The following is an 18,072-nucleotide window of genomic DNA, read 5'->3' as shown; positions in this document are numbered from 1 at the left end:
GGGGGGGTAACAAGGCCTGCAATCGACGCGGTGATCTGCTTCATTAGAATGAGACATGGGGTGGGGATACAAGGCCTGCCATCGACGCGGTGATCTGCCGGCCTTTCCTGACACATGTGACTCACTTTAGGAGGCCGGTGGCTCAGTTTGGTCCTATTCCTCCCTCAGATGGGTAGAACGTGCTTCAGAACAGTCATAACTCCCACATTAAAACCCCTCGGCTCTACATGATGGAGTAACAAAGCATGTTCTCCCATGGGTGGAGAAAAGCCTGTGATTTGAAAATCACTATTTTAACCCAGTCTCTCATCAGCCAGTCACTTCATTAGAGCTACCGACAATTCAAACCTCTTAATTCACCTCCTCTATACTCTTTCTTCCCTGAATTAACTGGACTCCAGCCTTCTGCTGTGGTAAAGAAAAAAGATGGATCTCCACTTTGTCTAGTATTCTTCTCTAGAGGCAATGGTCAGTCTTCACATACAATTTCTAGAAAGTTCCCAAGGTCCAGGCACAAAATGACCTACAGCTTCACCCCAGGTCCCTGTCCCACAGAGAGGGCTCCTTAAACTCCCAGCACAAGGGCCATCCTTGCCTAGCCAAGCAACAGTGCCTGAGGATGGGTTCACTTCATCAGTGAGAGCAGGATGAACGTGTTCTGCCTCTCACTGTGACAACAGAGCCGTGCTCTTTGGAGGATTAAGGTTCCTGCTGAGGTCGTCTACTTTGTGGGAGTCTCTTCTAGGTGGAGAGGATCCTGATTACTGAAGAACTTGGCGCATGATAGGGCTACTCCATAAACACTGGTCGGATGAATGACTTGAGCATCAAACACCCGCCTTCAGGACCAGCCTGAAGGGAAGGCACAAAACCCCTCCCACATAGGTGCTTCTGCCTCTCCAAACTCTCTGACCCAGTTACTGAAAAGAAACTTGAGAAATTTAAACTTGAGCCAAATATATCACTGGTTCATTCTGCTGCACAGATTTAAATAGGTTGGATCACATGAAAACCAAGCTAGTTTACCAAAAGTGAGGCTAGCTACCAATCGATAATGATAGCCTACCAACAACTTCACAGAGACACTAAAGCATAAACTATGCCATTAGTGTGTGAAAACAGTTCATATGTAGTTTGACGAATTTATATCTACTCTCCTATTTGTAATGGGCAAAATACATTACTAACTATATGGCAAAACCAGAATATGTATTAATGATAATCTGTATAAGCAAAATCCTCATATTCCTTGATACTTTACTTTAAAAAAAAATAAGATGCCAATTAAAATGAGTTTATGCTTAGACACAAAAGCAATTCATTAAAACAAAGAACAGTAGCTAATCCACCAACCGTGCAGTTTTAAAATGGTCGTTTGGGGGCTAAGAATGCAGCTCAGTGGAAGAACACTTGCCAAGCACGCTCAAGGCCGTAAGTGCCATCACCAGCACTCAACAAATAAATGCTAGCAATGGTCGTCTTCATGTTTGTGCTTGAAATGTATGACCTGCTGCACTTGACCCAGGAAGAAGTATAAGCTAGGGAAAGACCTCCGACAAAGCAACTGAGTCAGTAATTAAATCCCTTCCAGGAAAAGGAGTCAGCTAGCCAGGTGGCTTCAATGATGAAGTCTACAAAACATTTTTAAAAAACTGGCTGCTCTTCCGGAGGTCCTGAGTTCAACTCCCAGTGACCAGATGGTGGCTCACAACCAAATATCATGGAATCTGATGCCCTCTTCTGGATAACGTTGAATATGAGGATAGAAATTCATGCATAAAAATAAATGTCTCAAAAAAGCACTAACACGAAGCCTTCTTAAGGTCCTCTACAAACCAGGAAAAGATAAAGAGGCCCCTTTTGTTCTTTGGGAACAATAATCCTAATATTAAGATCAGAAAATCCACTGGGAGGAAAGAAAACTCCATAGCAAATGCTCTTGGAGAGTATGATGCAACAGTCATTAATAAGATGCTGTAGGCAGAATTCGACAATCTATCCCAAAGTTTACTCCCTGACTGGCATGGTTTATCCTGACTGTCAGCTTGGCAGGGTCTAAAGTCTTGTTGAAAACAAATGTCTGCACATATCTGTGGAGTGTTTTCTAGAGTAGAATAATTGCATTTGGAAGACCCTGAATATGGGCAGCACCATTCCCAGGCTTCCTGGCTATGGATGAGACCAGATGACCTCTTGCTTCTGCCCCCATGTCTTCCTCATTGTGGTAGACTGCATCCCTTCAAACTGTGTAAAAGTAAACCCTTCTCCCTGAAGCTGTCCTTATCAGGTGACTTGACACATCGATGAGAAAACAATTAAGGACATGACCAAGTGAGATTCACGCCCAGAATGCAAGGATGGTTCAATACTTTTTAAAAAATCAATAACTATAACCACACCAAGGTAACGAAATAAAGAGGAGAGAAGCACACGGCCATTTGCTTGCTGTAAGAATCCACAATCCCAGAGAACCTAGACAACAAAGAGGACCCGAAGAGAGACATACATAGACCTAATCTACATGGGAAGTAGAAAAAGACAAGATCTCCTGAGTAAATTGGGAGCATGGGGACCTTGGAAGAGGAGAGAAGGGGAGAAGAGAGGATGGCAGGGAAGCAGAGAAAAAATATATAGCTCAATAAAATCATTAAAAAAAATTTAAAAATACAGAATTAGGAGTCTTGTCTCAGGCTTGCAGAATCAGAATTTTAATCTTAACAGGATCCTCAGGTGATTGGTATGCTATTCAGGTTTAAGAGGTGCTAATCTATATTAACCATATTAACATTCATTTCAAAGATTAAGAACTATGTATATTTTCAATATATTCATGTTTTATAAAAGTATGCATATAATATATCTATTCAGTAAAGCAAATAGGCCTGGATTGTCAAGCTATTTGTGCTGTTCTATTTGTCATCAATCATATTTTTTGTAGTTATGATAAAAAATAGAAAATTAAGAACGTCAGAATAGGAAATCAAAGTTTCAGATTTGAGTCAAAATTCACTACCACCTCTGCAAAAATCCAAACCAATTTTCCTACTTATAAAGAGGGTAAACACAGTATAAAATGATATGTTAGAAACTTTCATAGATACAAGATGTTGATGCATATTATTTTAAGATTTGCTAGTAATTTTCACCATACATAAGTGCATTTTTACTTTAAAACACTAAAAAATTATTGTGTGTATTTGAAACAATTCACTTTATTACACCTTGGGACTAATAAAAAATGGATTTATATTCTAAAAAAAGAATTTAAAGCTAAACATTAAATTATCAAGTTATCTTAACCAGTTTGCTCATCTATATCAAATTACTATAGACTGTCACACACACACACATGCACAAATGAAATTCTTATACATGCTATGATACTAGTGAATCCTAAAAACATATCTTCAGTTATACTAGCCACATAAACAAAAGGAAAAATATCACATGATAAATGAGATACCTGGAATTCATGGAGACCATAGACTAGAGACTAGCAGGGGTGGGAAAGAGAGGAGTGGAGAGCCACAGTCTAATGAACAGAGTTCCTGTTGGGTTAGGAAGAACAGAGGGATGAGAACACAGCGCATTCAAAGCCGCTTAGTTAGATATGGCTGTGAATACTCTGTCCTAATAAAGTTGGCATATACATACAAGCAACACTAAACAGACTCAGCAGGCTATATTTATATTTTTATGCATATAAATGCTACAATAATAATAATAATAAAAGAGGTCATCCTCATGGTGTGTGTGTGTGTGTGTGTGTGTGTGTGTGTGTGTGTGTGTGTGTGTGTGTACAGAGGGACTCCTGGGAAGCTAATGTTTTCTCTCTTCATAAAAATTTTAATTGACATATAATCCATTTGTGCTTGTGCTTAATTATGGGGTGTAGCATCACAGCTTAATCCAGATGTATGACATGTAATAATCAAACCAGGGTCGTTCATATTTTAATCCCTCAAACACTACCAGAACTCTAATTGCTCTGGCTTGTACAACAGCTTGCCCCAGACTGTATTCATCACCTAAACTGTAGAGCCAATGCCCCTCCTTGCAGCATTTGGGTTCCTGTCTTCCAGACTCACATGCATCTCTTCTCCCCACTCCCACCCCAGTCTCCTGTGACCTCTATCCCACTCTCTACTCCTAAGTTATTAAGTCTTTTTTTTTTGCTTTTGCATGTATAAGAATATGAAAGATCTGCATTTCTGTGAGTTGTGTTGTTTTTAACCCAAGGGCTGGTCGGAAGAGTGAGCATCTGTTCCTGCACCTTCTCTGAGTGTGCTAAACGTTGACTGCACACCTTTCCAGCAGCAATCCTATTATTAAAGGCATACGTTAACAGGGAAGACGTTGCCTCCTGTAACGTACACTGAGAAGTCCCTTGTATTGCACGTGCCCCAGTGATGGAATGACCTGCCCAAGGTCACGGTGCAACACTGGGGAAAAGGGGAGGCTCCCGGCTTAGCCTTGGGTCTGTTCCTCAAGAACATGAAACTTCTGTTTCAAACATTCATCTGCAATGTGTGCCAAATCACTGGCAAACCTTGTGCAATCTGTTTCAAGTCACTGAAAAACCTTGTAATACCATCACACTAGCACTAATACAAAACATTTTTTGCCCATTTAGATTATTTTTCCCATGAAATTACTGAACTGATGTCTGGATCAAATATCTCCATTTAATTTAGTGTAACTTCACTTCTCTCTAATAATGTGTAAAACCATCATTGACCATAAATATGATTACAGTGTTCTGCCACATGACCCGACTTAATCAATCTGCTATAAATACCTCACGGATGATTGGAGGCATATCGAATGGGCTCATTGCTTTAAAAAGAAAATAAAATCAACCCTCTGAGGGAACATTGACATTTTAAATATGGACAGGGAGACAAGGCTTGGGCTCTCTTGATTTGCACATTTTTAATATCTTACTACCTTCTCAATTGGAACCACACAGCTTAACTTTTCCTTTTGCTTTAGGTAACTTGATACTAGAAACACATGTGCTTACTTTTATTAATGAACATAATTTGATTTTAAGAAGGATAAAGAGGGGGCTGGAGAGATGGCTCAGTGGTTAAGAGCACTGCCTACTCTTCCAAAGGTCCTGAGTTCAATTCCCGGCAACCACATGGTGGCTCACAACCATCTGTAATGAGGTCTGGTGCAGACATACAGACAGAATATTGTATACATAATAAATAAATATTAAAAAAAGAAGGATAAAGAAAGATCAAACAATAGAAACAACAAAAGGTATGTAGTCGGATTTGATGAGTACATAGTCGAGGTGTCAGGAAGTATACAGTTGGAGTGTGAAGTATACAGTTGGGGTGTAAGAAAACATACAGTCAGGATGTGAGGAATTACACAGTCGAGGTGTCAGGAAGTATACAGTCGGGGTGTGAGGAAGTATGCAATCAGGGTATGAGGAAGTATACAGTCGGGGTATAAAGAAGTATACAGTAGAGGTGTCAGGAAGAAGTGTACAAGCAGAAAATTCCAAGTGAAGAAACCTAATTCTATCAGATAAGGTTGTAATTTCCATAAGGAAAAGTAGGTAGAAATGAGAAGTTCTCTGGAAAACGCTACATTAAAATAAACCAGATTCAGAAAAGCTAAACTGTGAGAAGAAAAGGGGGTCCCACAGGGAAAGAAAACAGGAAAAGGTGATGGGATATATGAGACATGAAAAGAAGGGGAGCACAGGGCTATTTAGTGGTGAAAGGAGCCAGCAAGAGCAGAAAGGAGGCACAGGAGAAGGCAAATAAAACTATAATGGCAGATATGTGTTACAATAATCTTTTTATATACCATGTGAAAATGTCTCTGTCCTTCTGCACCTGCCTGAGGCACCTTCTTATTGGTTTAATAAAGAGTTGAATGACCAGTTACTAGGCAGGAGAGGATAGGAGGGACTTTGGTGCAGAGATAGGAACTCTGGGAATAAATCTAAGGGGTGGGGTGATGTGTGATTCCCCCTCTGTATGCTATGAATACCATTGGTTAATAGGCAAACTGTCTTGAGCCCGTGCTAGGGTAGATCGGATATAGGCAGGGAAAACTAAACTGAATGCTGGGCAAAAGAAGGGTGGAGTCAGAGAAACCATGAAGCTACCACTAGAGATAGACATGTCAAAACTTTGTTAGTAAGCCACTGCTATGTGGCAATACACAGATTAACAGAAATGGGTTAAATTAAGATGTAAAAGCTAGCCAATAAGAAGTTAGAGCTAGGGCTGGAGAGATGGCTCAGTGGTTAAGAGCATTGCCTGCTCTTCCAAAGGTCCTGAGTTCAATTCCCAGCAACCACATGGTGGCTCACAACCATCTGTAATGAGGTCTGGTGCCCTCTTCTGGCATGCGGGCATACATGCAGACAGAACATTTGTATACATAATAAATAAATAAATATTTAAAAAAGAAAGAAGTTAGAGCTAATAGGCTAAACAGTGATTTAATTAATACAGTTTCTGTGTGATTACTTTGGGGCTGAGCAGCTGGAAATGAAATAAGCAGCCTCGTACAACAAATTGGTGCCCCATCATGTGCTAGCTAAATCCACAGAAAACCTGAGAGAGCTTGAAAGGAATTCTAGACACACACACAAGAAAAACAAAGTTTAGCCACATTTTTTCCCAAATGGGCTTTGTTTGCTGATGGCATGCTGTGGCTCCTTTAAGAGAGGTCTTTTGGATTCAGCGGAATCAGAAAAACAGCCACATGGTTTTGAAATGGCAACTTCCCAACTCACAGCCATACTGCTAGCATAAACTCTGATTCTTTCAGGAGGATGAACATTTAAATGGAGTCTGTGAACTGAGTGCTACAACTTGCTTACTGACTACATAGACTGGCTGTGTTCCTTAAAATGGGACTGTGTGCATGGCTCACAGAGGCAGCGAACAGCTCTGCCATGCTGGACTGGGCAGAGCAAGCAGGCAGGGCATTGTTTGCTCTAGCAAGGCTGCTGCTTAGTTTTTTAAGAAGTGCTTAACATTTTAAGAAACACTTATGATCAAAGAGGGATTACAGATATAAAATAAAGACAGATTAAGATTAAAAAAAAAGACCTCTAAATGAGTCACAGTGGATAAATGTTTGTATGCTTGGAAGAGAAGAGAAAAAGAGTATAGAGAGTTATAAAAAGAAGTTTAAATGACTTTTTAAAAATAAAACAAAGTCATTAAAGAGACGGAGTATAGACAGGCATAGATTAAAGGGAGTAAAAACATATAATCCATGTAAAGATGGAATATATACAGAGTGTCTGGATTATGTATATTCTTGTGTTTTCCTTGAATTTTTTGACTTCAGGGAGACATTCGATTCTGGGGATTGCTAAACTAAACCAACACATATACTTTAAAAGGTATCCTGATTTCAAAATATGGATCTAAGGATATGTTGCTTTGGAAAAGAGGTTGTCCTTTTATTTCCACAGAGGATGAGAACCTGTGGAATCCTTCCAAATGAATATGGTTTGATGAACCAACCCCCCCCCAAAAGGTTGCCATGAACATCCCCAAAAAATTACTTCACCCAACAAAAAGCAGGAAGTAGTTTGGACATAACGACATCCAAATTCCCAAATATTGTTCATAAATATTTGTTTACATTTAAAGAGGGATATGATATAGAGATTTGCATTGGTATGGATCTTGGTTTATTGATACAAATTTTAGGTCAATTTTGTTATATGTATATTCCCACTCTTGATTAAGGTATTGTGTTTGTACAGCTCATTTAAAAATGTAATGTATAATTTAAAAATATAGGTTAATAGTCATCTATAATAGTCAAGCTTGTAGTCATGTTAGTTAGATTTTCTAGATGTACAGAGATGTATTTCAGATGGATAGGCATTTTTAAAATCTTTTAAAGACCTTCAGAATATGACATTTAAAATGTTTAAAAACATAGGACTTTTCATGACAGTGAGACATATCTGCTCTTGGCAGCACCAATTATTTCAAGAAGAAGATGAGCATTGAAGAGGCTCCTTATGGAGTTTGTTAGCCATTTGGGCAAGCAACTGCTCTTGCCTAGACTGCTTGGTACTATGCTATGTGAACTGGACATACAGGACCCATGGAAAAGTGACTGCTAAAATTGCCTAATGAAGGTGAGATGGTCCCTTGGGGTTCCTTCTTCATGGAAAAGTCTGCTAGATACTATGAGTCTACAGGCTGAAGACTGGATGCCCCAACGATACAGAAGAACTTCGGGTGCCTGTCCAGGCAGCAAGATGTCTCTGTTACTTCTAGAGTTTTGGAAGTTGCTTACAATGCACTTCCTGTTTACTTAGGAATTTTATATCCTTCTAGAGTCTATGATGGAGTTGAAGAATACATAGTTAAATTATAGTTTTCTTTAGATATGAAAAGAGATAAAGTTGATATAAATCAACTGTAATTCTTGCTTGATGTAAGAATTTTGTTGTAATTTTTTGCTCTATGTTAAAGTTAAAACCTTTCTTATTTAAACAGAAAAGGGGATATGATGTGGGATTCCCCTCTGTATGCTGTGAATACCATTGGCTAATAAATAAACTGTCTTGATCCAGTGATAGGGCAGAGCAGAGCTAAGTGGTGAAAACTAAACCTAATGTTGGAAGAAAGAAGGGCAGAGTCAGAGAGAAGCCATGGAGCTATTGCCAGAGACAGACATGCCTAAACTTTGCCCGTAAGCCACTGCCATGTTGCAATACACAGATTAATGGAGATGGGTTCATTCTAGATGTAAGAGCTAGCTAGCAATACACTTAAGAAATTGGCCAAGCAGTCATTTAATTAATACAGTTTCTGTCTATTTATTTCAGGAGTCTGGGTGGCCAGGAAACAAACAAGTTGAGGGTAGCCAAGAACATACAAGCAGCCCCTTACTACAGTGGGGGATTCATCAGCCAGATGTGGAGGAAGCTGGATGTATAGTACTGAGAAGAGGTAACAAGGCACGTGGCAAAATGTAGATTAATTTAATGGGTTAATTTAAGTTTTAAGAGCTTGTTGGGAATAAGCCTAAGCTAAGGCCAAGCTTTCATAATTAATAAAAAGTCTCAATGTCATTATTAGAGAGCTAGTGATAAAAAGAAAGAACTGGCTACAGACATGCATGAAAATACATAATAAAATTTATTTATTTATATGCTAACTAAAAAAATAATTAAAATACCAGAGGTTCTTAATTGGACTTCAGAGTATGAACCCTAGACATTCTGTGCAAAAAATGTGTTTGTGTGTGTGTGTGTGTGTTTGTGTAAATCATAACCTTAAACAGAGAAAAAGTGAGAGGAAATGTCACTAGTTACCATAAGTAAATAAATAGAAGAAAGTGGAGTCTGGGCACGAAAGCCCTAATTTGTTGTAGAATATTTACTGTGTAAAGATGTGTTACATTTGTTTGTGCTGTGGAATATTACTTTGACTGTGTAAAGGCCTGTTACATGTGTTTCTACTGCATTTATTTAACTATAAAAAGATGTATTGCTGTTTCACCTTGTCTGACTAAGGCACTTGGCTAAGTTAATAAAAAGCTGAATGGCCAATAGCTAGGCAGGAGAGGGATAGATGGAGCTGGAAGGAAGAGAGAATAGAAGAGAGAGGGGGAGAGAGGGGAGAGACAGACAGACAGACAGACAGACAGACAGACAGACAGACAGACAGAACAAGAGGAAGAAGAAGAGAGGCAAGAACAAGGGAGATATGCCGGGGGTCAGAAGCCAGGCAGCCACCAGCCATCCAGACTTAGAGACAGCAGGAAGGTAAGACACACAGAAAGAAAAGGTTAAAAAAAAAATCCTGAGGCAAAACATAGGGAAAGAGAAACAGATTAATTTAAGTTAAAAACACTAACCGGAAATGAGCCTAAACCAAGCCAAGCCTTCAAAACTAAGTCTCCATGTCATGATTTGGAAGCTGATTGATGGCCCAAAAGAAAGGCCTGGTACAATAATTTCCATCATAGATTTTACAAAATACACCGACATTGTACTGTGGACTTTCCGAAGGGGCCTGTGAGGCCGATAATAAACCTGCTCCATCGTGCAGACGAGAAAAGAATGCTGGTGACATCCATACAAGCACTAGTTAAAGCCCCGAAGCAAGGAAACATAAGCAAAGCACTGGGGATGAAGCTTACTTAGTGTTTGCCCAACATAGAAAGGCTCTGGGTTCCGTTCCCCGCACTGCAGTCAATCAATCAATCATTGGGGTAGCACAGTGCTAGAGTGCCTGCCTAACATGCACAAGGCCCTGGGTTCAGTCCTCAGCACAGCAAACAAACCATTTTGGCTGAGGACATCACAGAAGCAAGGCACTGGACCTACATGTGCAACTAAGTCTGTGGTTACTAGAGCTACATGCGGTTTGACTAAGGTACCGGAGGGGAGTTCAGTGGTCTCTCAGAAGCGCTTCTTGCACACCAACTGAACCAACTGTGTTTTTAAAACAGAGACTGTTTTAAATGCAGTGATGAATGGATGAGGTTTAATTTATGTCTTATACTACATGCAAAAAAATTGCCCTTAATCCTAAACTGACCAAGTTAGCGCTTTTCCACCTCTCGTAACCCAAGGCTGTCTTGGTTCCATTTTCCTTTTCCTTTTGCAAGCACTAAAAGTCCTCAAGAGTAAAGTCCCTCCCTGGCAGCCTTCCAAGTCTTAAGCTGGCCATCTTGGCCCTCTCAGAATTTTCTTCTAGCTTCTGTCCCTCTTGCTAGGAACTACTAGGAACTTACTAACCAAAAAAAAATAGCCAGAAAACTGCATTCCCCTGTACCCTACTATCTCCGTGTTTAAATGCCAGCGCTATCTTCCAGCCACCTCATGACCGCTCTCAACGACACAGCTGTCAACAGAAGGACTACAACCAGAAAGTCCTGGGGACTTGACTTGACGGAACACAGATTTGTCACCAGTCAAAAATAGATCACCCACCACTCAGAAGGGCACAGGGCACCTTTCAGCCGTATCTTGGTGGCCTCCAGCAGTTCAGGGAAACACACCAAGCACTTGATGGAGTGAACATACAGCAGATAGCCCTTTCAAAATAGCTTCATTTCCAAGTGCTCATCAAGGACAAGATGACAATGAACCGGTAAGGTCACAGAGGAAAGTACTCCACATCCACAGTGATTAGAACCATCAGAAAGGACAATAAAGGCCCACGTGACAACTTTCCCAAACCAAAGCTGATTCCGCTACCTTATTATTGTAATGAGCAATGCCACTCAGTTTACCCAGGAGCCAATTCCACGTCTTTCCAGGTGGGCTGCCTGCCCTGACACAAGGCTGTTCAGGAGGCCATGATCCTGGGCACTTAGCTCAGTGGCAAAGTACCTGCCTGGCATGAAGAGACCCTGGATTTGATTCCTACCATAACTCCCCCCACCCCCCAAAAAAATGACTGGATAGCAGGTACAGGCCATACCCATCCGGTGCTTTGAAGAAAAAACAAAAAAGCCCTGCCTTTTGCCATTAATGATTGTTTGTTTGCTTTTTTGCTGGGGTGAAATCTAGCACCTTGCCTGCTGAGCAAGTCCGGAAGCGGTCAGCTACCAGCCCAGCCCTTGTCATTAATGTTCTGGGCTAATGAAATGCAGACTAATTAGGTCTGAGGCACCAAATGCCCACAAAGCTGAAACTAGATGGTACCAAGTGTGAAATCCAGGAGGTAGTGAAGAATTAGATGAGGTGCCAGGCATGGGGACACATGTCTTTAACCCCAGCAGTCTAGAGGAAGTCTGGTCTACATAATGTTTCAGGCCAGCCAGGCCCTGATAGAGGCTAGCCTGGTCTAGAGAGCTCCAGTCCAGCCAAGCCTTTACAGGAAGACCCTCTCTCAAAACAAAAATTAGATGAGACCAAAACTTTGACTCTGTGATCACATCACACTGATGTGACATTGACAAATAAGAGAGACAACAGACGGCTCTTTCTTAGCAAACAACAAATAAAACACAAACCCCATTAGCAACTGTCGAAGGAACGAAAGGCCCAGCAATCCATTACAGCAGCGGCAACTGACTCAGCACCACTAAGGGACGCTAAAATTATGAGGTGGAAGTTTGAAAGAAACAGTACATTTGCATAGTCCTATGGAAACTATATCCCCCTGGAAACATGCTCGATCCCAAAGGAAAAATCACTTTTGGCTTCACATCAACACCTCCTTCACTGAGTACTGAACACAGATGTGTGGGAAGGACGCGTTTCTTATTAGCAAATGCACACCAGACAAACTCAAACGTGAGAAACTTTTCCAACAGAGGCAGGAAAACCACAGCCCGAGGACCAAACTTGAGCCTCCACCCCATTGCATAAATGATGCCACACTGGGACACAGCCTGTCATTCATCCACGTCTTATCTAAGGCTGATTTTTGCTAGGACAGGGAAGGTGAGTGGGCGAGGCCACGTGACCTAAAAGCCCAGAACACTTATCTGGCCCTTGATAGAAAGGTTTGGCTGACCCTTTGGCTATGAAACAGCAAGTCAATCTCCTGAAAAGTGTCATGGTCACAAAGAGAAGAAAGAATTGAGACGTTCTCACACAGTGGAGATGGAGCAACAAGACAACCCAACAGCAGATGGGACCCTGGATTCCATTCTGACATAAAAGGAAGGCCTGGGCTAGTGAGACAGCTCAGGGCATCAGGGCACCGGCTCCACATGGTAGAGAGAGGACTGAAGTTTACAGATTGTCCTTGAACCTCCGCATGCGCTCTCACACCCATGCGCGCTCTCTCTCTCTCTCTCTCTCTCTCTCTCTCTCTCTCTCTCTCTCTCCTCCCTTTCTCTGACGCACACACAGCACAAAGCATACACACACACACCCCCCCCACAAATTAAGAGAATGTAGAAAGATTTTTAAATGAAAACAAAGGCTGAAATGTCTTCAGTGTGATTTTCATTACCGGCTTGTAGCAATAGTCCACTCTTGTTCTCATACATGTACCATGGTTATACAAGACACGGATACATGAGCACTGAGAACATGGGAACTCTATGGAGCGCTGTCTTTTCAAGTTTTCTGGGATCTAACGTTATTTCAAAGTAAGAAGTTAAAAAAAAAAAAGTTGTGATGGCCTGTCAGCCTGTTCTGAGCCCGGCGGCTGCAGCTGTCGTCTCTCGGCCACCAACCTTCCAAGGTTCGTGTTCACGGGGCTTAAAGCAACTGTCAGCAACACTTAGACCAGTGTGCGAAGGCAGGCAGGAGTGGCAGTGAGCATCCCTTGCTTCTGGGATGCCTTTTAAACCCATCGCTGCTGGGGTCCCTGCATGGAGTCTCTCCTGTGCCATCTCTCGAGGGCTGACAGTAGGTGGCATGTGAGGGTGCTCTTGGAAGTCTCAGAAGGGGACATCAGGGCAGACCCCATGGCAGAGGAGATAAAATCTGACAGCAGAGGGAGGCAGTTTGTCTTTGGGACTCAGGGCCAGGTCTGTCGCCACCTTTACAGGCAGTCCTGACAATGGAGTGAAATGTGGCCAGCAACTGTGTCACTGCTCACAGTCTGTCCCTGCGTGGTCAGTGGTGCGTTGAGAGAACAAGCAGGTACCCACAGGGCAGAAGGATGCCACCCCAACTCAGTATTTTTCACATAAAAAGATGGAAAGAATTACAGGCCACCGGGGTGGCCCTCAGATGGTAAACCGCTACGTGCCTAGCAAACGGGAAGCTCTGGGTCCATCTCTGGCACCACAAAATTGGGCACGGTGGCACATATCTGTAATCGCAGCACTCAGTGGCGTGAGCATCAGTTCAAGGTCATCCTCAGCTGGGGCTATAGTTTGAGGCCAGCCAGAGCTACATGAGACCCTCTCTCAAAGGAGGGGAGATTACAGAGTTTGAATTTGAAGAGCGGGAAGAAGAGATGTGTTTTGTAGCTCTTGTAAGCTGAGCAAGCGCCTCTCCAGAACCACCCACTTCCTTCAGTCAAGGATCACATTTGCCTAGAAGCGGCAGAGCTGGGATCAAGGCGAAGGGAGAGACACACTGAGCCATGGAAAAGGCAGCTGGGAGCCTCGCCTGGCTCCCTGACATCCATCCCTCCATCCCCAGGTGACGGAAGCCATGGGCAGTGCTCAGGAGCCTGGGCTGGTTAGCTGTGTGTTTCCCTCCCAGTGCTGGCCAACCCTTGGCAGGTCCTGACTCACAGCTGAGCATGGGACTCGGAGAGACCCAGGCTATCCGTCATGTAGAGACTCAGAGCAGACGAGGCTCCTGGCCCCTTCGCATGTCCTGAGCTCCTCCTCCCAGTTTGAAAGCCCCAACCCCAGACATGAGGATGGACCCGCCAGCGGCTGCTGTCTCTGGAGATGGAAGAGGAGGCAACACATGAATGAGTCACTTGGACCAGAAATAACCTAACAGGGCATCCCGGATGGAGCCATCCCTCCCCACTCTCTGCTCAGAAGGAGGTGACACACCCTAGAAGCAAACCCACCGCCCACTCCCTGGCTTCTGCCCCACTGAGGACATTTTAGGGTTGTGCTAAGCAAACTAATCCTAATTGCTTCCTTCCAGAGCAGCCTGTGTGACAACAGGTGCCAACTGACAGGCCATGACTCCAAGTTAGTGGGCTTCATTGTTTTTAAACTAGCTTAAGCAATCGTTTAAGTCCTTTTACCCTTCCTAGGAGGCTCAGATGAGGAGGTAAGAGGCAACACTGCTAATCTAGAGACAGACAGACCTCTGCCACCTGTGGCAACAGAGGACCCAATCTGTGAGGGACAATGACCAGATGACCCACTCTGGGCACATCTGGGCACATCTGCACTAGGCTGTTCTGCCTCTATGAGAAACCTCTGGGAGCGAGCCTCAGTCTGCCAGGGCTTCTGGAAGGCAGGCCAGCCATACACTAGCCATGAGCTAGCCTGGAGCTAGACACGCCTCTCTGCGGAAAGCCCCCGCTGCAAACATATAGATGGGCTTCCAGTCTGCAGCTGCCCATCTTTCCCTCTGGCTTTCTGAGAGGACCCAATGGTTCACAGGGACTTTGAGACCCCTGCTGTGGGGCAAACACCAGACAGGAAGCTAAGGAATGAGGGGGTGTGCCCTGCCAAAGAACACCACTAACAGAAGGCATGATGGTTATTAGAAGGAAAGGGCAGACAGCAAATAATTTTTACAAATAATTACAGCGCAGTAGACACTGTGCCAGTCATGTTAATGCCCTCTTATCCTTGTTCTGACCCTGGGAGGAAGACAGGAGCATTTGCCACCAGAAATTAAGTTCCTTTTTTCCCTTTCTTTCCTATGTAGTCGTTTGTTTGTTTGTTTGTTTTGTTTGTTGCAGTCCTGCAGATTTGGGGGAATTTTTCTTCCACTGAACTACACTCCCAGCCTGGAGGCTCCTTGTATAGACTAGAACACTGAATTTCTGCCCAAATCCACTGGGCTACTTATCAGAGAATGCTGACTCATTGGTTCAAAGTCGTACTTTGGTGATAGCCATACTTTGCTCTATTGTGGGTTCTCCATCTGGGGTAAGTAGATGTATGTGTTGTGTGTCCCCAGGAAAAGTTCTCTAATATAACACTAACACACTTCTCTTGGTGTTAAATGAATCAAGAATGAAGTGCCTTTGGCTTAGCTGGGAAGCAGCAAGCCTACCAGGGTGGGTGGCTCCTTTGTTTCAAGCGAATTGGAAAGCCATTATTCTACCAGCCAGGTTGATACCAATATTCTAGGACAAATGCATATTACGTAAAGATACACATGAAATACAAGTCCATTAAAACCATGTGTTTTAGGATGCTACATGTGACAAAAATTTTCCTAGGGAGACATAATATACATCTGTTCACCCCAGAGAGGGAGCCCACAACAGACCTCAGTACAGATACAACCAAAGTTTAATTTGGTGAAGCAATAAGCTTTTTTGAAGTTTAAGGATATGGGTGAGACCTGTTACTTGCAGGAGCAGAAATGACCAAAGCCCACCCATCCATTGGTGACAGCTCACAAAAGCTGGGAACCTGGAGCTCGCTGCACAGCCTGCAAGCAACTCAGCAAGTTGGTGGGGGTCCTTTCCAGGTGCGCATTTGGTCTAAACCTCTTCCAGGCAGCTTCTCCCGAGCAGCTGGTCTCCTCAGTGTCTTCTTTTCCATTTCCGTTTGTCTGTGATGGACTCTCAGCTTCTATTGTTTACTCCATCAGGGAGGGGCCTAGTGAATCTGGTCAGTTTCGGGGATTTCCTGGAGTTATCTTGTTCACCTGCCTGCTCAAGGAGTTCCCTACCGGATGGAATGTTTCAATCTTAGAGGAAACTGTTACACAGCTGATGTATCCATTGTGTGGGTGACTACAGAACTTGCCCCCAAAGGACTTAAACTCGTTCTGAACCCACATGATGGAAGAAGAGAACAGGCCCCTAATAAATTGTTCTGTGAGCTCTACGTGTGCAATATGATACACATGCATACACAAATAGATACACATATGCACACTCACAAAATAATGTAAAAAAAAACTTAAATAAACACATAAAGTGCACTCATTAAAAAAATATGAAAAATGGACTGGTGAACTGGTTCAGCAGGTAAATGCACCAAATCTGTGACCTGCATTCAATCCCTGGGGCTTACATGGTAGAGGGAAACTATTGATTCCAGACCTAAAACTGTATATGTGCCACCACCCACCCCCTTAAATTTTAAGGGAAAAAAGAACAAATAAACTTGTCACAACCATGGACAAGAACGTGTTCTTCTCTAAAGACAAGTGCTTCTCAGCCTATGGGTCTTGACCCCCAGGGGAACAAACAACCTTTTCAGAGGAGTCGCCTATGAACATCAGAAAACACAGACATTTACATTGTGAGTCATAACAGTAGCAAAATCACAGTTATGAAATAGCGAAAATAATTTTATGTTGGGGGCATGACACGAGGAACCGTGTTGAAGTTAAAGGGTCACAGCAACAGGAAGCTTGAGAACCAATGCTATAAGGCCCTTTGTGGATTTTGAAATCCTTAGATAAAGCAATGTAAATGGAAAATAATCTACAACTAGAGAATGTCACCTAGAAGAAGGGCACCGTGTGGACAGTTCTGGAACGCACAGGACTACAGGACACCTGGTAGCTTTGGTCATTGCTGCTGAGACAGGCATGGCTAGCTGCCATTTCCTCTAGGAGCATGGCTAAATGCCACTTTTTCCCGTTATGTTTGTTTAAACATCTTGGTTACAGTCATTTCCTGCATTGCTGAACTCTAGGCTATTGAGAATATTGTTTTGGGTCTCTCCAGAGAGACACAGGGCACTTAGCTATGGTTAGCTGAAACAGGAAGCAGGGACTGGCAACCAGAGGACACGGATCCCTTCAGGAGATCCCCATTTGAGCCCCTGGAATGCACAAGTGGTGCCAGAGCCTATGCCAAATCTCAGGACAATGGCGGCGTCCTGGGTTTACCCTCCAACTTTTGGAAGACAAAGAGAAAAGGATTCAGTTCTTAGAGTGCTGTAGAAAGACAGGCAGGACGTATAGTCCATTCCGTGGAGACCCTGGAAGGAATCCAACTCCTAAGATCCGCACTATTATTGCAGGCAGTTGCCAAGCAAATCCTTCCTGAAGCAAGCCTCTCCCTCATCCCTTCTAATCCCCGTGGACTCCTCCATATATGTGAGGAATACAAGCCCGCACCAGCTACCATTTCCTCCCAAATACGCTTATCTCTCTTTGATAGATGAGGAAACGCAAGTTCAGAGACCCTGGAAGACAGGACAGAACTAGTAGGTGACATCAGCAAAGTTGAACTCAGGTTTGTGTGACAAGGCGCCTAACCAGTCCATCTGAACTCAATTCCTGCCACATACCAGCTACAAGTTACTGCTTCATATTCCAGGTCCTGTGCTATAAATTAGACATAGGAACTACCTATTTCAGAAGGTTTGAGGACCCCATAAAGTGCGACTTATATTAGAACCACACTTTGTAAGCCCATAGTAGTAGTGGTGGTGGTAGAGGTGGTGGTGGAGGTGGTGGAGGTGGTGGAGGTGATGGAGGTGATGGAGGTGATGGAGGTGGTGGAGGTGATGGAGGTGATGGAGGTGATGGAG

At 43.1% G+C, this 18,072-nt stretch overlaps 1 protein-coding gene across 2 annotated transcripts in view; it reads right to left on the bottom strand.

Moving 5' to 3' along the window:
• Rbm20 (RNA binding motif protein 20) overlaps positions 1-18,072 on the bottom strand; it is a 186,145-nt gene that overhangs the window by 130,148 nt on the left and 37,925 nt on the right. The window lies entirely within an intron of this gene.

The sequence above is a fragment of the Microtus ochrogaster genome, chromosome 8 (genome assembly GCF_000317375.1).
Source record: "Microtus ochrogaster isolate Prairie Vole_2 chromosome 8, MicOch1.0, whole genome shotgun sequence".
Taxonomy (NCBI): Eukaryota; Metazoa; Chordata; class Mammalia; order Rodentia; family Cricetidae; genus Microtus; species Microtus ochrogaster.
Note: the sequence above shows the minus strand (reverse complement) of the source record. Positions and strands in the feature narration are given on the sequence as shown.